The sequence below is a fragment of the Chlorocebus sabaeus genome, chromosome 23 (assembly GCF_047675955.1).
Source record: "Chlorocebus sabaeus isolate Y175 chromosome 23, mChlSab1.0.hap1, whole genome shotgun sequence".
NCBI classification, from domain to species: domain Eukaryota; kingdom Metazoa; phylum Chordata; class Mammalia; order Primates; family Cercopithecidae; genus Chlorocebus; species Chlorocebus sabaeus.
The window spans coordinates 71,633,573-71,659,161 of record NC_132926.1 but is presented as its reverse complement, the minus strand read 5'-3'; the positions used below and the strand labels follow the sequence as shown (position 1 = coordinate 71,659,161).

Genomic DNA, 25,589 nt, shown 5'->3' with positions numbered 1-25,589 from the left:
TGAACTAAAAAATTCACTAGAGGCTCTCATCAGCAGAAGGAATCAAGCAGAGAAAAGAATCAGTAAAACTGAAGACAGGCTACTTGAAAATACAGTCAAAAGAGAGAGAGAAAAAAAGTAAAAGTGAATGAAGATCTCCTACAAGATATAGAAATTACCTCAAAGAATTAAATCTAAGAATTATTTAATTCTTAAATAATTTAAGGGGTAGAATTTAAGGGGTAGAATGTTTATTTAAATAAATAATTAAAAAAAAGTTTTCAACTTGGGAAAGATAAAATATTCCAGTACAGGAAAGTCAGAGAACACCAAACAGATTCCCAAAAAAGACAATCCCAAGGTATGTAATAATCATGTTTTCAAAGGTTCAAGACAAGAGAGAATCCTAAAAACAGCATGAGAAAAGAAGCAGATAACGAAAAGGAGTTCCAGTTTGTCTGGCAACAGACTTCTCAAAGGAAGCCATAGAGGCAAGGGGAAAGTGAAATGACATTTTTGAAGTGCTGAAAGAAAACTATCATTCAAGAATATATACCCAGAAAAGTTATCCTTCAAATATGAAGGACAGATAAAGTCTTTCCCAGACAAACAAAAGCTGAGAGAATTCATCACCATTAGACCTGTCTTACAAGAAATACTATCCAGAGTTCTTTAAGCTGAAAGAGTAAAACACCTGGCTGTGTATGCCCACTCAAATTTCATGTCGAGGCCAGGCGCAGTGGCTCATGCCTGTAATCCCAGCACTTTGGGAAGCCAAGGCGGGCGGATCACCTGAAGTCAGGAGCTCGAGACCAGCCTGGCCAACATAGCAAAACCCCATCTCTATGAAAAATACAAAAATTAGCTGGGTGTAGTGGTGGGCACTTGTAATCCCAGTTACTCGGGAGGCTGAGGCAGGAGAATCGCTTGAACCCAGGAGGCAGAGGTTGCAGTGAGCTGATCGTGCCATTGCTCTCCAGCCTGGGCATCAACAGAGAAACTCTGTCTCAAAAAAAAAAAAAAAAAATTCATGTCAAACTGTAATCCCCACTTATCTTGTTGAGGGAGGGACCTGGTGGGAGGTGATTGGATCATGGAGCTGGTTCCCCCATGCTGTCCTCATGATAGTAAGTTCTCACAAGATCTGAAGGTTTAAAAGTGTGGCACTTCCCCACTCTCCCATGTCCTGCCACCATGCGTAAGACATATCTTGCTTCCCCGTAGCCTTCTGCCATGATTGTAAGTTTCCCATGGTGTCCCCAGCCATATGGAACTGTGAGTCAATTAAACCTATTTTCTTTATAAATTACCCAGTCTCAGGTAGTTCATTATAGCATTGTGAAAATGGACTAATACGACACCAATGTGCAAAAATAAAATAATAAACAAAAAACATACAGAACATTTAAAGTTATAAAACCCACTGGTAAAATTAAGTAACTGGACAAACCCACAATACTCTAATATTGTAATGGTAGTGTGCAATACACTCATAACCCAAAGATAAATCTATCAAAACAATAATAGCTACAACAACCTATTAAGAGATAGGTAATATAAAAATATGTAAGTTGAATATAAAAGTAAAATGTAGGAGAGATGGAGTTAAAGTGTAGACTTTTTTGTCATTTTCCCTTTGTTTCTACCCTTTTATTTTTGATTTAAGTTATCATCTCTTTAAAATAACATTATATCTATAAGATTGTTTTGGCAAGCCTCATGGTAAACACATGCAGAAGCCTGTAACAGTTTTGCTAAAGATAAAATGCAACAGATTAAACATACTTCCAGAGAAACTCACTTAGCCATGAAGGAAGAGGATAAGAAAGGAGAAAGGAAGAGATAAGTTACAAAACAACCAGGAAACAAGCAGAGAAATGGCTGTAGTTAAGTTTTTACTTATCAGTAATAACACTTTATATAAATGGACTCAATTTTCCAATTAAAAGGCATACAGTGGCTGAATGGATAAATAAATAAGACCCATCCATATGCTTTCTATAAGATATCCACTTTACCTGTACACACAGACTGAAAGTGAAGGATTGGAAAAAGATATTCCATGCAACCGGAAATCAAAAAAGAGCAGGAGTGGCTATACTAATACAAGATAAAATAGACTACAAATCTAAAATGGTACAAAAAGACAAAGAATTTCACTATATAGTAACAAAGGGGTCAATTCAGTAAGAAGACAAAACAATCATAAGTATTTACAGACTAAAAATTGAAGCATCCAAGTATAAAAAACAAACATGAAAAAATCTGAGGGGATGGCGTGAACCCGGGAGGCGGAGCTTGCAGTGAGCTGAGATCCGGCCACTGCACTCCAGCCTGGGCGACAGAGAGACTCCGTCTCAAAAAAAAAAAAAAAAAAAAAAAAAAAATCTGAGGGGAAAGGCAGACTTCAGTATGAAGTAGTAGGGAACTTTAACACCACACTCTTAGTAATGGACAGATCATCCAGATAGAAAATAATAAAGAAATGTCAGAGCTAAACTATACAATACATCTAATAGACCTAACTGACATTTTCAGAACATTTCTCCCAACTACTGCAGAATACACATTCTTTTCTTCATCTCATGGAACATTCTTCAGAAAAGGTATCTTAGTCCACAAAATAAGTCTGAAGAAATTCAAAAATATAGAAATTATATCAAGTACCTTTTCTGACCAGAATGGAATAAAACTACAGATCAATAACAAGAGAACCTCAGAAATACCACAAACACATGGAAATTAGACATGCTCATGAATTACCAATAGATCAACAAAGAAATTAACAAAATTTTAAAAATTGATTGAAACAAGTGAAAATGAAAATACAGCATATCCAAATCTATAGATTCCAGTACTAAGAAGGAATTTTGTAGCAATAAACGTGCGTATCAAAATAGTAGAAAGACTTCAAGAAATAAACCTAATGATGCACCTCAATAAACCACAAAAGCAAGAAAAAACTGAACCCAAAATTACTAGAAGGAAAGAAATAATAAAGATCAGAGCAGAACTTAATAAAATTTAGATTTTTTTTTAAAGTACAGAAGATCAATGGAACAAAATTTGATTTTCAAAAAGATAGATAAAAAAATCAGTGAACCTTTAGCTAGATTGAGAATAGAGAAAAGGCTCAGATAAATAGCATCAGGGGGACAAATAACAACTGAGACCATAGAAATACACTAAATCATTAAAAAATATTATGAACAGCTATTTGCCAAAAAATTGGAAAATTTAGAATATATGAGTAAATTCCTGGACACATATAACCTACCAAGATTGAAACATGAAGAAATCTAAAACCCCAATAAATCAATAATTAGTAATGAGATAAATGCTGTAATAAAAAGTCTCCCATCAAAAAACAAACAAAAAGCCCAGGATCTGATGACTTCACTGCTACTGCTGAATTCTACCAAATACGTAAAAAAGAATTAATACCAATTCTCAATCCTTAAATTCTTCAAAAATATAGAAGAGGAGGGAATACTTACAAACTCATTGTACAAGGCTGGCATTACCCAGAAACCAAACCTGGACAAGGACACAGTGAAAAAAGAAAACTACTAGCCAATATCACTGATGAACATAGAGGCAAAAATCCTCAACGAAATACTAGCAAATCAAATTCAACAATGCAATACAATGATTATTCACCATGATCAAGCAGGATTCATCCTAGGGATGCAAGGATGGTTCAACATATGCAAACAGATAAAACTGATACATGACACTAACAGAACCAAGAACAAAAACGTGAATACTTCAATAGATGCCAAAAATGCATTGGATAAAATTCAACATCCCTTTATGATTAAAAACCCACATCAAACAGGGAATAGAAGCAAGATACTTCAAAATAATAGACTATATATGACAAACCCACAGATAACATTGTACTGAATGGGGAAAATTGAAGACATTTCCTCTAAAATCTGCAACAAAACAGGGATGCCCACTTTCAATGCTTTTATTCAATATAATCAGAAGTTCTTGTCAGAACAAGTAGGCAAGAGAAAGAAATAGTGGGTTTTCAAACTGAAAGAAAGAAGTCAAATTATTCTTGTTCTCAGATGACATAATCTTGTACTTAGAAATAAATTTTTAAAAACTGCCAAAAAACTGTTAGAGCTTATAAATGAATTTGGTAAAGTTGCAGTAATACAAAATCAACATGCAAAACTCAGGAGCATTTATATATGGCAACAGTGAACAATCTGAAAAAGACATCGAGAAAGCAATCCATTTACAACAGCTACAATGAATATAGATTAATTAAGAGTCAATTTAACCTAAGAAGTAAAACATCTATACAAGGAAAACTATAAAACACTGATGAAAGTAATTGAAGAGGACATCAAAATACATACATTCCATATTAATGAATTGGAACAATGATACTTCTATCAAAAGCAATTTACAGATTCAATGCAATTACTATCAATGACATTCTTCACAGAAATAGGAAAAAAATTCTAAAATTTATACAGATTCCAGTAAGAGCCCAATAACCTAAGCAATCCTAATCAGAGAACTAAACTAGAGGCATTACACTACCTACTGTACCTACTGTAAAATTTACTACAAATCTAGAGTAAACAGATTGATTACCATGGTACTGGCATAAAAACAGAAACAGAGACCCTTGGAACAGAGTAGAGAACCCAGATATAAACATGCATTTACAGCCAACTAATCTTTGTGACAAAGGCACCAAGATCATGAAATGGGGAAAGGACAATCTCTTAAATAAATGGTGTTGAGAAAACTGGATGACCATATGCATAAGAATGAAAATAGACTCATATCTCTCACTATGCAAAAAAGTCAAATCAAAATGGACTAAAGATTTAAATCAAATACCTAAAGCTGTGAAACTACTAGAAGAAAACTTTGGGGAAATGCTCCAGTACATTGGTCTGGACAAAGATTTGTTGAATAAGACCTCACAAAAAAATAAATAAATAAATAAACACCCAGCACTTTGGGAGTCTGAGACAGGTGGATCATGAGGTGAGGAAATCAAGAACATCCTGGCCAACATGGTGAAACCCCATCTCTACTAAAATATAAAAAATTAGCCAGGCGTGGTGGCACATGCCTATAGTCCCAGCTACTCAGGAGGCTGAGGCAAAGGAATCACTTGAACCCAGGAGGCAGAGGTTGTAGTGAGCCAAGATCATGCCACTGCACTCCAGCCTGGTGACAGAGCAAGAGCAAGATTCCATCTCAAGAAAAACAAAAAAAACAAAAAAACATGAAACCAAAGCAAAAATAGATGCATGGGATTATATTAAGCTAAAAAGTTTCTGCATAGCAAAGGAAACAACCAACAAAGTGAAAAAAAAAAAACCAAACTCAGAATGGGAGAAAATGTTTGCAAATTAACCTATCTGACAAGGGACTAATAATCAGAATATACAAGGAGCCCAAACAATCCAATAGCAAAACCCCAAATAATCCAATTTAAAAATGAGCAAAAGAACTGAATAGGTATTTTTTCACAAAAAGACATCCAATGGCCAACATTAATATTTTAAAATTTTAAAATGCTCAACATCACTAATCACCAGAGAAATGCAAATCAGAATCACAATGTGATATTATCTGACCACCAAGTGACTTTTATCAAAAAGACAGGCAATAGCAGATGCTGGCAAGGATCCAGAGAAAGTCGAACCCTCATACGCTATTGTGGAAATGTAAATTAGTACAATTACTATGGAGAACAATATACAGCTACCTCAAAGAACTACAAAAAAAACTACAATATACATATGATCAATAAATCTTACTGTTGGGTATATACCCCACAAAAAGGAAAATAATATATCAAAAGACATTTGCACTCCTGTATTAGTCAGCGTTCTCTAGAGGAACAGAACTTTTATATATTCCATTTATATATATGGGAGTTTATTAAGTATTAACTCACATAATCACAAGGTCCCACAATAGGCCATCTGCAGGCTGAGGAGCAAGGAGAGCCAGTCTGAGTTTCAAAACTGAAGAACTTGGAGTCCAATATTCGAGGGCAGGAAGCATCCAGTATGGGAGAAAGATGTAGGCTGCAAGGCTAGGCCAGTCTCTCTTTTCACATTTTTCTGCTTGCTTATATTCTAGCCATGCTGGCAGCTGATTAGATTGTGCCCATCCAGATTAAGGGTGTGTCTGCCTTTCCCAGCCCACTGACTCAAATGTTAAATGTCTGACAACACCCTCATAGACGCACCCAGGATCAATACTTTGTATCCATCAATCCAATCAAGTTGACACTCTCTATTAACCATCGCAGGTCTATCCCTTGTCAACGAGAACCCTTACACATCTTCTGAGATGATACATAATCTTCAAATAAAGACAATAAGGTCATAATTGCATCTAATGTAATACAACTATCCTTTGTACAACCGGAAACACACCAATCCCCAACCCAAATACTATTACATAAAGTTAACAATACTTAAAGGCTGATGTGAAGTCAATAAATCTTATGTCACATGATAAAGGAGAAAGGAAATAAAATGAAGATATTTTCTTAGTACAAGCATATACATACACAAACATGTTTTTAACCAAAGGAGGAAATATGACAATTACAGTCTTTGTTTCTGCAGTTGATCATGTGGTCATAGCTGGTATTAATGACTACCTTCTTCTACTATCCATCTTTCAATCCATCTTTTAATCCATATTTCAGCTAACCAAGCAAATAAACTATTAGAACATTTTTTTTTTAGCTCTCTGAGCTGCTACATTAAATGCAGAATCCCTACTTAGTGATCCCAAATCAATAAATTCAGCCTAATTCATCCCTATGTTCCTTCCATCATTATCCCACACCCTTAATATCCATTCTGATGCTTGTTCTTCAGATTTCTGTTTATATAAATTAGAAAACTCAGGCAGTTGTTTTTGAGTGCAGCGCACCTCCTCATGGATCACACTCTCAATCTCCCCTCTAGGGGCTCACCGGGACGTCAGTGTAGTTATAGGTCTAGAAGTAAACAGGGGTGCTGGGGGTGGCCCCGGAGGAGAATCAACATTATTTTGCCTGGTAACTGCCTCAGGGAAGGCCATCACTGCTGCCTCAGGCAGCGCAGGGTTTATCTCCTCAGACAAAGGTGGAAAGGCTGATGGCAGCATGGGTAAGGGAGGGAATGTTGCCACTACTGGGGATGGGGAAGCTGTTTCTTCTGGCGAAAAAGGTTCATCAGAGTTTACAAGCTCAGTGTCCCCCAGCTTCATCAGGGTCCTTGAATACATCCCCATTCCAAGTTGCAGGGTCCCATTCTTTTCCAATCAACGCCCTAACTTTAAGGGTAGACACCTGGTGAGGCTGTGCATGCACCTTTCATTGCGGATCAGCCACTCTCATGATAAGAGCTTGTGTCTGAATTTCCAGAATTTTTGCTCTTTCTCTACAGGAGATAAGATGCTGACTCAGGGCAATCTTGGCAGATTTGAGACTCGGTATCTGCTTCTGAAGCCAGGAGATAGAATTCCTGAGTTTATCATTTTCTTTTATCACTTTGTCCATCGAACTTAGGAGCAGCCAACCAGCTCCATTATATGGTTCTCCACATATGGTCAAAGGCATCATGTATAGAGTCACTAAACTCCTTGCCTCTCATGAGAGGTGAATCAGGAGTGTCAAATGCATTTATTTTGTATAACTCTCTAAACAGTTCATGCCAAAGACCATCAATGTTCTCCATACTGTTAGAATTAGAGTCCTTAGCATTTTCGGGTCTAGTCATATTAAGCAGCCAACTCCAGAAACCCCAAAACCAACAAAAGAACTTCATCCTTAATATTCTGTTCCTCTAGAACCGTTCCTGGTACCAAAATCTGTATTAGTCAGGGTTTACTAGAGGGACAGAGCTAATAGAATATGTATATATATAAAGGAGAGTTTATTAAGTATTAATTCACATGATCACAAAGTCCCACAGTAGTCTGTCTTCATGCTGAGGAGCAAGAAGACCCAGTCTGAGTTTCAAAACTGAAGAACCTGGAGTCTGATATTCGAGGGCACGAAGCATCTAGCACAGGGGGAAGATGTAAGCTGGGAAGCTAGACCAGTCTCTCTTTTCACATTTTTCTGCCTACTTATATTCCTGCCATGCTGGCAGCTGATTAGATTGTGCCCACCTAGATTGAGGGTGGATCTGCCTTTCCCAGCCCACTGACTCAAATATTAATCTCCTTTGGCAATACCCTCACAGACACACCCAGGATCAATACTTTGTATCTATCAATTCAATCAAGTTGACACTCAGTATTAACCATCACAACTGCCATGTTTATTGTGGCATTGTTCTTAATGACCAAAATGTGGAATCATCCTAAGCGCATATCAACAGATGAATGGATAAAGAAAATGTGATATACATATACACAATGGAATATTATTCAGCCATGAAAAATAGTGAAATCCTGTTATCTTCAGCAACACTGATGGAACATGAGTCATTATGTTAAATGAAACAAACCAAGTAGCCTATGATCCCAGCATTTCATTATGCCAAGGTAGGTGGGTTTCTTTTGCCCAGAAGTTAGAGACCTGCCTCAGCAACACAGCAAAACCCCATCTCTATAAAAATATACAAAAATTAGCCAGGTGTGATGGCATGCACCTGTGGTCCCAGCTACTCAAGAGGCTGAGAAGTGGGAGGATTATTTAAGCTTGCAAGGTGGAGGCTGCAGTGAGCTGAGATAGCGCCACTGCACTCCACCCTGAGTGACAGAGAGAGACTCTGTCTCAAAAAGAAAAAAAAAAAGACAAATATCACAGATTCTTAGTCATATGTGGGAGCTAAAAAGGTGGACCTCATGAGGACGGAGAGTAGCTTAGTGGTTGCCAGAGGCTTGGAAAGGCAGGGGGTGGCAGCCGGGGGGATGAAGAGATTTTGATAATTGGATATGAGTATACAACTGATAGAGAAATAAGACCTGGTATTAGAGAGAACAGTAGGGGATTATAGTTTAAAATAATTTATTGTACATTTCAAATTTGCTAGAGGAGAAGAACTTGAATGGTTCCAGCACAGAGAAAAGACAAATATTTAAGGTGATGGATATTCCCAGTATACTCATTTGACCTTTATGAATTATATTAATGTATTAGATTATCACATATACCCTGAAGCTATGTATATCTCTTATGCATCAATAAAAATTAAATTGTTCTTCATAATTGTCATAGTCACAGATTTTTATATTTTCCTCCAGCATAGGCAAAGATTTTGACATCAGTGAGATGTTTAACCAATAGTAGTTATTTAAAAATAGATATCTACTTATACAAGAAAAATTAACTTTTCCTTTAAGCCAATTTTAAAATTTCTTGAATCAAAGAGAATTCCCAACTGATATCATTTATTGAACAATTTATTTGTGACAGGTATCATGCTAAAACATTGTATGTATAAACATACAAACCACAGGCTCGGCTTGACAATATATTCATAGAAACATCAATCCAGTGTTCAAAACAATTAGAACATAATTTAAATAAAGTATTTCCTCAAACATTCAAAACAGAAGTCATGGTCATAAAACACAGTAAAAATTCTCAGAATCCTGCTCCTCACTCTCCTTCTAATGTCTTTCCACTTGAGCACCTGCCCCCGAATTGTCTCTGAAGTTTTTCTCTCTCTACGTGAAAGTCCTCAGAACTCTTTTATAACTTCAGCCATGTCATCCCTTTTGTCCATTATTTCCAATTTAATTTCAACTCACTCCCTAGTTTTTATTTTCATGTGTTACATTGAATAAACACAGAGGCCATGACAAAGTCAAAAATTCACTGTGGTGGGCATTACTAATGTTTACTAATATATGTTTCTCCTCTATTTCCATGCACATAGAATATTACACTGCCCAGCTTCTGAACTTATGGCCATGTGACTACTGTGACCAATACAGTGAAAACAAAAGAAGCATGCATTAATTCTGGGTGGAAATATCAACCATAGGTGCTTGATTCTCTAGCATTCTGTTCTCCTGCTAGCATGTTGTGAAAGCATGTGTTGATATAGAGGTGCCATGAGATCCAAAGAGCAGAAAATGCTGGGCCAACAGTGGAGGACAGTTCCTCAGAGAGTTGTCTGCAGACAGCTTAGCTGAAGATGCTGGAGGTTGTTTGCTATCACAGAAAATCTGTTTTTACTTATACATTTTTTCCCTGGTGGGTAAGGGAAGGGAAGGGGCTCTAAATATTTACATGTTAACATTCTTCACACTTGCGTCTTCTCATTGAATCATCAAAGCAAACCTATAAATTTACCACATTTACATCTGTTTTATAGATAAGGATACAATAGCTCTGGGAAGTGAAGTTGCACCAGGGCAGTAGCTTCTAAAATGACAGAGCTGGGGCTTACACCCAGGTCAGAACCCATGCTCCTAGACTTCACACTCTGTTACCTCCAATAGTATTTGTTCATTTGCCAAGTGAAGCACTAAACGCTTTTCTCATTGACATCACAGTCTTCACACATCTGATGAGCACCAGTTGTGTTCACAGCCTCATCCCAGATGGTTGCATAATCATAATAAATTTAATGATAGAAGTGGTGCTATTTTGATTCCATAGAGCTTTTATTATCTTCTGGTTACAATGATGTGAGAAAACTGAATAAAAATAAAGGCAATTAGCCTATACTAGAGAATATTTTAGACTTTAAAAATTGTTAAAAGAGTAGATCTCATGTTAAATGTGCTTACTACAATACAAAAAACAATGTTTATTACACTTATTTATAACATATATTACAATTATTTCCAAAGGTAATTTTGAGAAGCTACCCAATTTATGAATTAAACATATGGTAGTAGTGGTATACACATAACTAATCAATGAAAGGCATAGTTAAGCAAATATAAGCAGAATGAGATTGGGTCATTTGGAATGTGGTGCCCTCAAATAACCTGTTTCATTTCGATTCCCCATTCTAGTTGATTGATTCAGTAGAAATTTTCAGGCTCTTTGGACAACTTACTCCAATGGTCCATTCTACTGACCTTTCTCTCAGCTGCTTTTAGAAGTCACAAGTTTCTTTCAAACTACTTTAAGTCTTGTCATAACCACACTTCACAAAGCTTTATGAATCATCAAGTTCTTGTCTCTGAAACAAAAGTCTAGTTACATTCACAGTGAATGCCTTCCTTTAGCTGGGTAAAATTGAAACTTTCTGTTTTCATCTGTTCAAGTATTTACCAGGTTATTTAGGGGTCACAGAGAAACCAACAGAAATGCTTGCTGCTCTACACTTTGGTGGCTCCAGTTACTGCAGGTAGTGAAAAGGATGCATTTTCCTGATATGTTACCTATTTTTAAATGTTACCTATGACTTCCATATTCAATATATAGTGATTCAAAAAATAAATGCTATTTATAGATGTATATTGTCTACTCCAAATATTTTCATACAGTATTTTATCTTTGCTAAAGTGCGTAAGTTTAGGTAGATGTTATTATAGTCCATGACCTCTGGCATCTAGACTTGGTATTGCATTTGATAAAAATTAGCAAAAAATGTAATCATCAGAATTGATTGTAGTTTCTGATACAATAATCCTTTATCAGTTTGAATCATAGTTTAAAGAACATCAGAACAACCAACTAGAATTTACAAATGTTATTAATGTTCTGGGTGTTCTTATAAAACAAGAAGAGACATTTCAATTTTTGTGCTTTCACCCTAAAATAGACTCTTTAAGTTGTACTTAAAATATGAAGTGTAGATTGATATGTGAAAACATCTGATTAAATACTTACTGACTGAGGGGCAGTGAGGGAAAAATAAAAAGTCAGCAGAAAGTAGCAATAATGACTACTTACTAAGACAAACTCAAGTGGCTTTGCATTACAGCCCCACATCAACATTTTTCTGACTGTGCTTCTTTACAGGATATAGGTTCAGAGTCATTACTTTGCTGAGTGGAGGGAGTCAATATTATGGTAGTAACTGCCACGTAAAAGATCAGGAAATCTCAGCTGAGTGTGCTGGCTCATACCTGTAATCCCAGCACTTTGGGAGGCTGAGACAAGTGGACCCCTTGAGCTCGGGAGGTATAGACTTCAGTGAGCGATGATTGCACCACTATACTTCAGCCTGGGTGACAGAGGAAGACCCTGTTGTTAAAACAAATGAACAAAACAAACAACAAAAAAACACTGGACAAGGTGGCTTATGCCTGTAATCCCAGCAAATTGGGAGGCCGAGGTGGATGGATCACCTGAGATCAGGCATTCAAGATCAGCCTGGCCAACATGGCGAAACCCTGTCTCAACTAAAAAATACAAAAAAATTAGCCAGGTGTAGGGGTGCATGCCTGTAGTCCCAGCTACTGGGGAGGCTGAGGCAGGAGAATCGCTTGAATTCGGGAGGCAGTGGTTGCAGTGAGCTGAGATCGTGCCATTGCACTCCAGCCGTGGCAACAAGAGTGAAACTCGGTCTCAAAAAAAAAAAAAAAAAGGTTCAGAGATTCCAAATTCACATAGTACTATGTCCTTGTTTTGCCTATACCATCACAGAAAGCTGGGTGTAGAACATTGTGGTCATAAAACCATAATGAAAACTATATAAACTTTGCAGTGAGATCTATGTAGTTATCAACAGATTATTCAGTTGGCATTGTTTGCATATCTGAACATCTCAAAGCTCCCAAGGAATCTAATTTATAAGAAAGATAACTCATGAGACATTTGCAATTAATAGAAATGGAGTATTCTTCATATGATGTTAAGAAGCTGTTAATAGGAGTCACATTTTAATTCAGACTTTGACGTATGCTTTGGTAGTCTATTGCTGCATAAAACCTACCCCAAAACTTAATGATTTAAAATACAAACAATTATTCACTCTAGAGATTGTAATTTGGCCATTTCAGTTTTTCGAACAATGGAAATTGTAAATTGGGCAGGAATAGGTGTGGTCAGTTTGTCTCTATTCTATATGGTGTCACCTGGGGTGGTGCAAATGAGGCTGACAGATCCATGTCTAAGCTCACTTACTCAGTGGCAAACAAATTGTTGATGGCTGCCAGCTGGTAGCTTAGTTGGGGCTGCTGTCTACAGACCTTGATTCTTCTTCCTATGGACTTTTCCATGTGATTGCTTGGGCTTCCTCACAGCACAGGGGTCGGGTTCCAAGAGGAAGAAAGCAGAAACTGCTAGCGTTGTTAAAGTCTAGGCCCCAAACTGGCACAATAGCATTTCCACTGAATTTAATGGTCAAAGCAGTCCTAGGCCAGCCCATACGCAAGAGGGTGTAGGAAGGAATAAACTCCACTTGAAAGGAGAGTTGCATGCCTGTATAAAAAGGCAATAAATTAATAGTGGCCATCTTTGCAAGTAAATCCCCACATTGTAAACAGAAGATACTAGATTTGAAAGTAGGAATGAGTAATATTAGAAATTTGATCTTTGGTCAATACAGTCTTCAGTATTCATTTCAGAAAATTGTGCAAACTCCTCCTTTGTTGAATAATCATTTTATTCATCATAAGTGTCAGTTACTAGTGATTATTTGAGATAAATAGAAGGCTGAAGCCCATCACAAAAATCTACCAGATACAGAGAACATAGCTAACTTGAAGAGGGGGAACTTGAAACCATAGCATGACTCTCCACTAATACCTTCTGATATGATAGTGTGCAGGAATGCGTAAGAATCTGACTAGCTTTTTGAATTTTCATATTTCTCAATATAACCATAACTAATATTAGGTATTTTGCTACCGATTGAAAAAGAATCTTTAGAAATCAAGATATGGAATAGCAATATGTGAAACACAAAATAGCTGAGTTTGCAGGATTTTAACTCAGAATAGAAGAATAAATGCCTGCATGCACAAAACTAATCAGTTTTTTTGCCAAACTCTTTTACGGAATTTTATCTGAGAGGATGGTTTCTCTCCACACAAATCTAAAATGAACATTTTCTGGTGAGGCTCCTGGTCTCAGTGTCAATTTGGGTATTTCAAGCTTGATATAATGTGGTTAGTGAACTTGAGAGGGTTATATCTGGGTGTCTCAACCTCAGCACTATTGGAATTTTGGGCAGGGAAATTATTTGTTGTAGGGGGCTGTCCTGCGCATTGTGGGATGCTTAGCAGCATCCCCGGCCTCTACCCACTAAATGTCAATAGATTTAGTGGGCAACGAAAACATCTCCAGATATTGTCAAATGTCCCCTGAAGGTAGAATTGTTTCTGGTTAAGAACCACTGGGTTTTAATAAATTTATAACTACAAACGGTATTTTTCTCTGAGGCAAGGTTTTTTTTTTTTTTTTTTTTTGTCACAATGGTGTTCCTCAATCCTTTCATAGTTGAAGGCATCTTCGTGAGATGTATTTGCTTTCATTTAAATAAAAAAAGATTCTTTCAATTTACAATTTAAGTTGTTATCTCAGGAAGTAGAAATGAATGTGTTAACTTGTTTTTAATGCATTTCCCCTCCATGGCTACTTGTGGATACCCCCAGTAAGTGATGTTTTAATTCAAAAATTTTGAGAAAGAACTTCATAAAGTAGGAAATACAAGGCAAGAATTTATGAACCATACTGTTGCAAAGAGCCTTCACTATCAGCTGTCATTAGACACATACAACAGTAGCATTAAAAGGAGTTTAGATAGCATGTTGCCCAAACTACTTATTTATAAATGAAGAAATCAAGATTTAGAGAGATTGTTTGACTTGGTTCCATCTTCAGGCTTTATCACAGGCAGAATCAAAATTAGAAACCAAAGCTCCCAATTTTCAGCTCAGTTCTCTTATTACTACCCTGCTTTTCAAGGGAGCCCTCTCTTGTTATCTTCATGACATGGTATTTTTACATAAACATGTGCTACTGTATTTTTAGATAGAAGCATATAACACCGTGGGTGTAAGATTGAGAAAGTAGAGGAAGGAATGAGATAGCAAGGAATGCTTATTTTAAGGAAATTCCATGTCTGTGGAGACTGTTATAATGAGGCTTAATAGTAGTAATGAACACTTGAGTGTGTATATACATGTGTATAGATAAGTGTGTGTGTCTCTCTCTCTCTCTGTATATATATATATGCTATATCTACTTATAAAACTATCTCTTCCTCTGCTCTCCCATCCCAGTAACTGCTTTGACACCAGCAGTGCGATGGAGGTATGATTTACCTACCTATTTAAGACACAATCAAATCTAGTTCCAAAGTTATTCCCTAGCATGACATTTACACTGTAACTTGAATATAGTTTGACGGTTTTCCTAGATAAATTAATCCTGAGGAGTGAGATGAAGGGAGGGCTAAACAGCAACCTGTCTTGCAGTGATGAGAAGTGTCCATAGAAAGGCTCCCTTGGGAAGTCTACAAGCCAGAACTTTCTTCTTGAAAGTTCTGCTGTCTCTACTTTGTAGATTCCTCCCAAACCTTTCCGCCACTGTGCTGCCCTTTTGCTATCCGTGATGCTAGAAAACTTTATTTTTTGAGTTCATGCAATCCATTTTGTATTTACTCTTTAAAATTTGGAATACATCTTTTTTAAATTTTAAAATATTTAAATAACAAATAAAAAATGTGTATATTCAAAGTGTACAATCTGATTTGATATATGTGCACATTGTATAATGATTACCATAACAAAATTAAATTACACATCCATCACCACCCACAGTCATCAGTGTGCATGTGTGTGTGTATGTTGAGGACACTTAATATATGCATTCCTATCAAATTTCAAGTAGATATTATATTAACTCTAGTCACCATGCTGCACATTAGATCTCCAGAACTCATAACTAAAACTTCATATCCTCTTCCCAGCATCTCCCCATTTACCTTACACTCTAGTCCCTGGCAACCTCCATTCTACTTTCTTGTGTGCATTTGACAGTTTTAGATCCCACACATAAGTGAGATCATACAGCATTTTTTTTCTGTGTCTGATGTATTTCACTAAGCATATTTCTTCCAGGTTCTTTTATGTTGTTCTAAATGGCAGACTTTTCTTCTTTTCTTTAGCTGAATATCATTGTCTGTGTATATACGAACACACACACACACACACGCACACACACATATCAAGGCCCTTGATCAATACAGGTTTGAACAGCATGGGTACTTATATGTGGATTTTCTATCCAATATAGGTTTGAACAGCGTGGGTACAGTTATATGTGGATTTTCTTCTGCCTCTGCCATCTGTGAAACAGCAAGATCAACTCTTCTCTTCCTCGTCCTCCTCAGCCCACTCAGCTTGAAGACAGTGACATTGAAGACCTTTATGACGATCCACTTTCACTTGGTGAATAGTAAACGTATTTTCTCTTCCTTGTGGTTATTTTAATAATATTTTCTTTGCTCTAGCTTACTTTATTGGAAAAATCTAGTACATAATACATATAACACATAAAATATGTTTTAATTGTTTATGTTATCAGTAAGTCAACAGTAGGCTTTTAGTAATTAAGTTTTTCGCCAGTCAGAAGTTATACATGGATTTTTGACTGCACAGGAGGTTGGGTACCCCAACACCTGCATTGTTCAGGAATCAACTCTACATATGCCATATTTTCTTTATCCACTCACCTTTCACTGAACAATAAGGTTGTTTCTGTATTTTAGCTATTGTGCATAATGCTGCAGTGAACATGGAGTGCAGAGATTTTATTTTTATTTTTAAACATTTAATTTTATTTTATTTTTAAGTGAGATGGAGTATTGCTCCATCACCCAGGTATGACCTTGGCTTACTGCAGCTTTGACCTTCTGGGCTCAAGCAATTCTCCCACCTCAGCCTTATGAGCAGCTGGGACTATTGGTGCATACCACGATACCCAGCTAATTTTTTGTTTTGTTTGTTTTTTGTAAAGATGGTGTCTGGCTACGTTGCCTGGTTGGTCTCAAACTCCTGGCCTCAAATGATCTTTCTGCCTCAACCTCCCAAAATGCTGGGATTACAGGAATGAGCCATCATGCCCAGCCCAGATTTTTTTTGTGTGTGTGTGTGTATGATATTGATTTTGCTGTCTTTGGATATAAACCCAAATGTGTGATTGCTGGATTGTATAATCGTTTCTTTACATTTTAATTTTTTGAGGAAACCTTCACATTGTTTTTCATAATGACTATACCAATTTACATTTTGACCAAAAGTGGATAAAGGATTCCCCACATCCTTGCCAGCACTTGTCATCTCTTGTCTTTTTGGTAATAGATATCCTAACCAGTGTGAGGTGATAGCTTATTGTGGTTTTGATCTGCTCTTGACTGATAATTAGTAATATTGAGCACCTTTTCACATATCTGTTGGACATTTGCATGCCTTTTTGAAAAAAAATATTTGCAGGTCCTTTGCTCATTTTCTAATCAGATTATTTGGTTTTTGCTGAGTTGCATGATATGTAAGTTATGTTTCTTATATATCTTGAATATTTACCCCTTATCAGATATATGGTTTACAAATATTTTCTCTCATTCCATATTTTCTTTTAATTTTGTTTGTTTCATTTGCTGCGAAGAAGCTTGGTAGTTTGATATAGTCAAACTGCCCTATTCTCTACTGCTTCCTTCCTTCTGCTAACATTGGGCTTACTCTGTTCTTCTTTTTCTAATTCCTTAGAGTGTGAAGTTGTTTATTTGAGAATTTTTTTTTCTTAATGTAGGCATTTATCTTTATAAACTTCCATCTTAGAACTACTTCTTTTTGCATACTGTACGTTGTTGTATGTTGTATTTCTATTTTCATTTGCCTCCAGATACTTTTTGATTTCCCTTCATATTTATTCTCTGATCAATTGGTTTTTCAAGATGTGTTCAGTTTGCATGTATTTGTAAATTTTCCAAAGTCCATCCTGTTATTAATTTCTAGTTTTATACCATTGTGGTCTGAAAAGCTACTCGAGATTATTTCAGTCATCTTAAATTTACTGAGACTTGTTTGTGGCCTAGCATATGACTTATCCTGGAGACTGTTTTGTGTGCATTTGAGAAAAAAAAAAAGCACTGTATTTTGCTTCGTTGGAGGTAATTTCTATATATATCTGTTAGTTCCATTTGTTCTATAGTATTATTCAAATCTGTTGTTTCATTATTTATTTCTATCTGCATGATCTATCCATTGTTGAAAGTGGGGTATTGAATTTCCCTACTATTATTGTATTGCTGTCTATTTTTTCTTAATTTTGTTATTATTTGCTTTCTATATTTAGGTGTTCCAATATTGGACACATATGTTTTTAATCAACTAACCCCTTTATCAATATATAGTGACCTTTCTGGATTTTGTGCTACATTTTGATTGAAAGTCTATTTTGTCTGATATAACTATAGCTATTTCTGCTCTTGCTAGATTAGTATTTTCATGTAATATCTTTTATCTGTCCTTCACTATCAGCCTATATATGTCCTTAAGGCTAAATTGCATCTCAGGTAGGCAGCATATGGTTGGATCTTGTTTTTCTTCATCCATGCAGCCACTCTGTGCCTTTTGATTGACGAATTTAATTCATTTGCACTTAAAGTAATTAATGATAGGCAAGAAGTTACTACTGCTATTTTGTTATTTATTTTCTAATTGATTTTTAGTTCGTTTCTTATTCTCTTGGTGTCTTCCTTTGTGAATGTTTTTTGAAGTGGTAGGCATTGATTCATTTCTCTTTCTCTTTTTGGTAAACAGACTTTTGAAATGTTGGGAAAAACATTTTTAGAGAGTAATGTACATGGACATTTAATATAGTCTTACATATAAAGAAAAAATGAACAGTTAATACTCCAATATAGTAGAAATATGGTACATCCAACTATGTGGAGTGTATGGGACACTCTACAACCATAAAAAATAGTCTTCAAAGATGTAATTGATTGAAAAAAGGCTCATCAAAAATGGCATGTACTGATCCCTGTGCATGAGGAAGGGGTTGCGAAGATAATTTTCTATCTTTATAAAAAGAAGTTTTCACATGGGAAGAGGACATTACTAGGTCATTGGCCATTGTGCTAGAGGGTGGAGTTTTTGTTATGGAGAAAGAAAAAGACAATAATTCTCACATTTACAAAGAAGGCATCCTTTAAATTTCTTTACTCTGCTCTTGGAATTCTTGTTTCTCTACATTTTGTCTTTTAAAAGTACATGAGTATAGAAGTTAGGAGATAGGAAACAACGAAGTCTATTAGTCTAATCCTAAACTAGAGGGACTGACATAGTCCCTTGATGCCTATCAAATATAGTGAAATTCACTGGAGGTGGGGTTATACAAAGAGGCTTAAAGTTAAAGCCTAACAGTAATAACAAGAGCAGATGCTCAAGGTTTTGAGAATTTAATCTGCTGTCTCGCAACCTCATGCATGATATATTTTATATAAAAAATTAGTCTACCAAACAGCATGCATGATACAAATAAAATGTATCAAAAATGCAATGGATATAATTCAAAGCATTTATAGTGGTAATCTCTGATTGGAGAAAATATAAATAGCTTCTATTTTTTCCTGCGTTTTCTATAAGGATTTATTTTTTTATCAGAACAATGACATATATGCAGACTAATACACACAAACATACATGCCCACATAATAAAAAATAAGTGAAGGTGGAATCTACTTCAAATTATGTGGATATAAGTTTAGAGGTAAAATCAAAAGCCTTAGCTCAAATATGTTAACTGCTTATCCAACAAAAAATAGCATGCTTTGATTCTGCTTGAATATTAGTTTAGAACAGTATTCATCTTGTTGTATAATTTTATATAGAGTGTCCATTTCTTTAAAATTTCTATACAAAGCAAGACTCATTGTTTAGGGTCTGTCCAACATTACACCCTTGTTTAAAATGGTTGCTTGGTTCCTGCTCAAGGATGAGATAAGCAACTCACTGAACAAAGATAAAGATCTATTTGCTTGGCTCAGCTCTCTCAGGGCCAGTGATATAGGAACTGGAAGCCAAAATGTCAGGAGAGCCAAGATTTCTCCTAGTTTCACACCTTGGTGAAGCCAAATGAGTTCTTTTCAGTCTGATTTGGAGGGGCACAGTCACAGGAAGCAGTAGACACATACAATGAGAGCATATTAAATTGGCTTATTGTGGGTGACAGATAATCATCTCTGTATCACTCCTTCAGGGCCCGGAAGCATTTGTAACCAGATCCTTAGTGTGTATGGCTTTCTATCTCTACATTTCTATCCAGTAATTCCATCCTTTCTCTCTTTAGCAAGGGGTCTCAGTTGAGCTACTGTCATAATTCTGTACAAATTCTAACCCTTTAGTCTCCAGATGAAAAGTTGAAAATCGAGACAAAGAACAGAAGGAGGGGAATTGAACCTCTTCATGGCTTAACCCTGACAAATTGCAGTCTATTTCCAGAAATCTTCTAGTGCCACACACTGTTCTGGGTGTTCAGCAACTATTCTTTTTGGTCCTCAGAAATTCTGGGGATTCCAAATCATCTCTAGATCCATGATGTTTCTGAGATACCTGGGGAAGGCTGGAGTGCTACAGGCATTGCTCTAAACACTCATACCCCACTCCAACCTCACCAGGAACCTCTGAGGCATCACTAACCTGAAGATGTTCTTATTATCTCAGAACTGAGACTGATGTCATGTTAAAAATCAGCCCAGGAAGTACACTTTGTCATCCTATGAGAACTTTAATTTAGTGATCATCCATGAATGATCATGGTGACTTGAATTCTGGAGATGTATATGTGGAAAGCACAATATGGCAGGCAGAATTCTGAGATGGGCCTGAACCCAAGATTCCTGACTCCTAGTACACATGCCTTGTATAATTGTCTTCCATTAAATATGGGTAGAAACTGTGAATATGATGGACTATCACTCCTATGATTACATTACAAATCAGTTGACTTATCTGATTTGTACTGACCTATTAAAGTTAGCCCTTAAAAGCTCATGGCCCCTTCCTGGAGAAAGATTTGAGTGTAAGAATATAGAGAACCAAAGCAGGGGGCAGAGAGGGGTGGTATGTGGCAAGAAACAAAGAGTAGCCTCTAGTATCTTAGAGAGTCCCTTGTCCAACAACCAGCAAAACAACAAAGAATTCAATTCAAGAGTTTCAAGAAACTGTGCACGTTGCAACCAACCAGAATGAGCATGGAAGAGGGTCTCAGGCATTAAGAGGAAACCCCAGACCTAGTTTACTCCTTGATTCAAACTTGTGAGGTGCAGATAATATACTTCCAGACTCCTGACCCATGGAAACAGTGAGATAAATATGTATTGTTTTAAGCTGCTACTTTTGTGACAGTTTGCTATAGAGTAATAGAGAACTAACACACACCTCATAATTCATTTAATTTATGACTTCAAAACTATACTAACAATGTCCACAAAAATGATTATGTAGCTTCTCCTTATATACTGCTATGGTATCAATGTTTGTGTCCCCTCATCCTCAAATTCCTGTATTGAAATCCTAATCCCCAAGGTGACGGTAAGGCTTTTGGGAGGTAATTAAGTCATGAAGGCAGAACCCTCATGAATGGGATTAGTGCCCTCCTAAAAGACCCCAGAGAGCTGCCCTTCCCCTTCCACATGTGAGGGCACAGCTAGAAGACATCACTGATGAACCAGAAAGCAGGCCTTTACCAGACACCAAATCTGCTAGCACCTTGCTCTCGGATTTCCTAGCCTCCAAAACTGTAATGAATAAATTTCTATTATTTATAAGCTACCCAGTTTCTGATATTTTTGTTAAAGCAGCCTGAATAGACTAAGACAAATACCTTCAATGACAGGGAACTCATTCTCTTTCAAAGCAACTCATTCAATTGTTGAAATTTTTAATTATCAGGCATTATGTTTCTTTTCATTCTGAGTTGAACTCCGCTCTGTAATTTTTACTCATTGATCTTAGATCTATATTATGGGTAATGTAAGACAAATTCCCAATCTTCCTCTCATATGTTAGTTTTTCAACGATCTAAAGACAGCTATCACAATCAACCTAAATCTAATGTACTTTGTTTAAAAATCCAAGCTCCTGACTGATGCTTCCTCATTTGATGCTTTTTATAGATATTTCACCAGCTTGTGGGTTTGAATTTGTCAGACACTTTTGAAACATGGATCCACAACACTGCCCAAGGTATGGTCTTATAAGTACAGACCCTGTGCTTTCGTCACCTCTCTTTCCTGAATGTGTAGCAACCAGCGATTGTTAGTATTTGTCTTAGTGTGGCTGCCCTGGAAAACAGACCTCAACACAGAGTTCCACTTGCAAATAATTCAGTTTGGAGTACTCCCAGGGAGAACATCAATGAGGTCCTGAGGAAAGCAGAGTGAGGCCAAGGAGGTGTTGAAGTGCAATGCAGGCACAACAGTCTCAACCTGTTACACAGGGAGCTCTGGAGCTCTGATGGCCTTCAAATTGTCCCAAATTGAAGCATGGGGATTGGACCTTTATAATAATTTATTATAACTAATAAATCATTGATGAAACTGCTCCCAGAGAGGAGATATAAACTTGCATGATGTTGAGAGCTTTTGCTGAGGTCAATTTTTAACCTCTGAGCCCTTGACTGGCAATACCCCTGGCAGCAGGGGAAGGAGCATCTCAGGGGATCTCTGTGGCACCCGACGGCAGCCTGTGAAGTCCATTTATTGTGCTCCTAAGATCCATTGCTTCATATAAAGCTTCTCTTCCATTAGGGAAAAGCTTGTCCAGGGTTCTGGTTGGTTTTCCTTCCTGCAGAAATGAAAAGTTTAGTGGCATGAACCACAGCCTCTTGCCACTAAAATTCATCTCAGAACTGCAATGCATTCTCTTTTCTTTCTCTGGTACTACTCAATTTAGATCCTCCCCACCCTCAGTTAGCCCCCCTGTTGGCCTAGGTGAATTATTTGATAAGGTGACTCAAACACTCATCACTGAAGGGTTGGCGTCCCTACTCACCTTACTTCTTTCAGGCTTTGTTTGCTGCAATTTTCTATTTATTGTTTAAATTGTGCAGAGGGGTAGCAAGATATGCCCCAGTGAATCACCTGAATTCCCGGGTGTTATTTCTTACCTTCACTTTGAAAGAACAAACCTACCTTTTCCTTATAATTAGGGTAAATTATGCCAGAAAGGATGTTAATTCTTCCTTGCTTATTTGTCTCTTGGCACCAAGAACCTGAGGCAATAGCGTGGCAGACATAGCTTAAAATTTAACATGATTCTTTCTGCATCCACTGGTAAAAGTATTTCCTCTTAGGAACCAGTACCTCTATAGACATGAAGCCTAGAATTGTGAAAAGAAAAACCCCAAATTATCCAAGTAGGTCACTGGTAATAAAAGTAAGCAGGGCCACTGCTTTTATCTCTTTGTTTCACATTTGAGGACATAGCGCTTTCCAGTGGTTGTTTATTTAGAGCATATACTCTGTTCTGGTGGGTGAGTAGCACAGAGCATCATAAGCAAGATGGAACCTCAGCTGTGCCTTCTAAAGGCCATTTGATTTCTTTGTCATGTTGCTGGTTTCCAAGGGCTGTTATATGTGATAGAATTAGTGGCTTCTATAGCCATATGCCCATTGCCACATACCTATTTCTATAAAGCAGTATCTTTAGGTAGATGCATGTTGTAAAACATCCTGCTTCAGTGAATTAAAACTCTGTAAATACTCTGATAAGCTAAACAGATAAGACTCTCTGGGAATACATACCAAGAACATATGTCAATTTTGCTCAAGATAAAATGCTGACCCTTTCAAGAATTCCACCAGAATGAAAAAGCTTCAGTACAACAAACCTGCCAATATTAAGGGCTAATTAGGCTCCTCATGGAACAGTACCATATCAGGGACTCAGCATTGGTATTTTTTTCTGGCGGGTTGGACATTTGGCAGTGGCAGAAAGTAGAATGACTTTTGTGAGTGATAGTCTTATGCATAGCCTCCACTCCTGCCACCACAGTGACTGCACGAATGTTAATTGCAGATTGAAATTGATTGATTAAGCAGGTTAAAATCAACTGGCTAAGCCACCATGTCAAATTGGTTGGTGGGTATCTTTCATAGTAAGATAAATTCTGGTGGCCATTAATATGCAATCTGAAGATCTTCACCATTCTGCATGTTTCTGTTACTGTATTCACATGATTCTTTTGAGATTTCCTTGTCACAATCTTTTAATCTTCCGTTCCTGCATCCAGCCCCCAGATTAAAAAACTAAGCTACTCTTCACTTTCAGTGCATTTTTATATATTATTATATCAGGCTACTTCTCTACCTATAGAATGTAAATGACCAAGTTCACTACTTGAAGTTTTGTCTGTTGAAATTTCCTCTCACTATTGTCTTTCAACACCATACCTGAGTAGGACTATCATGTAGCTGCAATTCAGTTCTGATTTATATCAACGTATTCAACCATCGCATCCATGAACAAGTCTTACATGGCTTTTCCCCCTCCATTTGGTTCCTTTGGCCGAGGATTGAGTGAATTGTAAGCATTGGTATATGGTATTGCATTGTCCTTACTGCAGACTGGTCCTCTTCTTTAGACAATGAATTCTGGGTCCAAAAATGGGCTAACTTCAAGAATCTGAGCAAGGGATCATGATTTTTCATTGAGGTGACTGCTTTCAACTTTCTAATCTTCCACTTTTCTTTTCTTTTGAATATACAAATTAAATAACACTTGTTGAATACCATCTATTTTGCTCCTAGCAACTCCATGTTCCATACCTTTCTGTGGGTCAAGTTATACTGGTTCCCACTCTGAGTATGCCACTAATTTAGATAATTGTGCCTAACTTGCTTCTACTGGATAAATATAATCTGATCTCTATTACTTAGAGGATTTTTTTTTAAGTTCCCGTTGCTCTCAAGGAGTAACAGCTTTTGTTACAGTCGGCCCTGACCTAAAGAAGAAAGGCATGACTGAGCTTCTAAATGATTCCCATTCCTTATTGTTTTAATAAACAGGATGAACATACTTTGGGATCTATTTTTAAGTATAGACAAAAGGACTTGCTGCTTAATTAGATGTGGGAAATAGGATAAAGAGAGGCAAAATGGATGACTCCTAAATTTTAGGCTCAGGCATGTGGAAAGCTGCAAGAGCAGGCTGGATAGAAGGAGATATGGGAGGAGCATAGAAACTTGTACATACAACATTTATTTTTTGACTTGAAGATAGAACTTTGCACATAACCTACTATATTTCATCATTTTATTTTTATTCTGCCTGGTTGGGCTGGCATATTAGAAAAGTAGTCATCTGCCTTTAATTAAAACTTATATACCAAAGCCTGAGTCAGAATCAAACCAATGTCTGGTGTGGTAAAACATGAGATAAAGGAGCAAGTTGTTTGCCTGGCACTCTTTCAGTTCTTCCCATTTCTTAATATTTCATAAGGCTCTGCTTTTTGGGCTGCTGGAAGCAACTGTTTCAGGGGGAGTCATTTTGAGAAGAAGGCAGAGGAACAAAGTGCCACCGTTGACATTGTAAATCATGGATTTTCAAGGAAATTAGATAAGACACAACCATGAGGAGCACACTCAACTGGAAATGGCTCTAATATTATTCAGGGACTACAAAATCTGACCTTCTTGGCTTTATTCATTAATGGGGCAGATGATTCTCCTTACTGAACTGCTAAGCTTTCCTGA

At 36.8% G+C, this 25,589-nt stretch overlaps 1 long non-coding RNA gene across 1 annotated transcript in view; it reads left to right on the top strand.

The window, feature by feature from the left end:
• LOC140709990 (uncharacterized) overlaps positions 1-25,589 on the top strand; it is a 272,360-nt gene that overhangs the window by 123,565 nt on the left and 123,206 nt on the right. The window contains exon 2 of the long non-coding RNA XR_012090892.1: positions 16,124-16,278. This is a non-coding gene — a long non-coding RNA (uncharacterized lncRNA). The remainder of the gene's footprint in view (positions 1-16,123; positions 16,279-25,589) is intronic.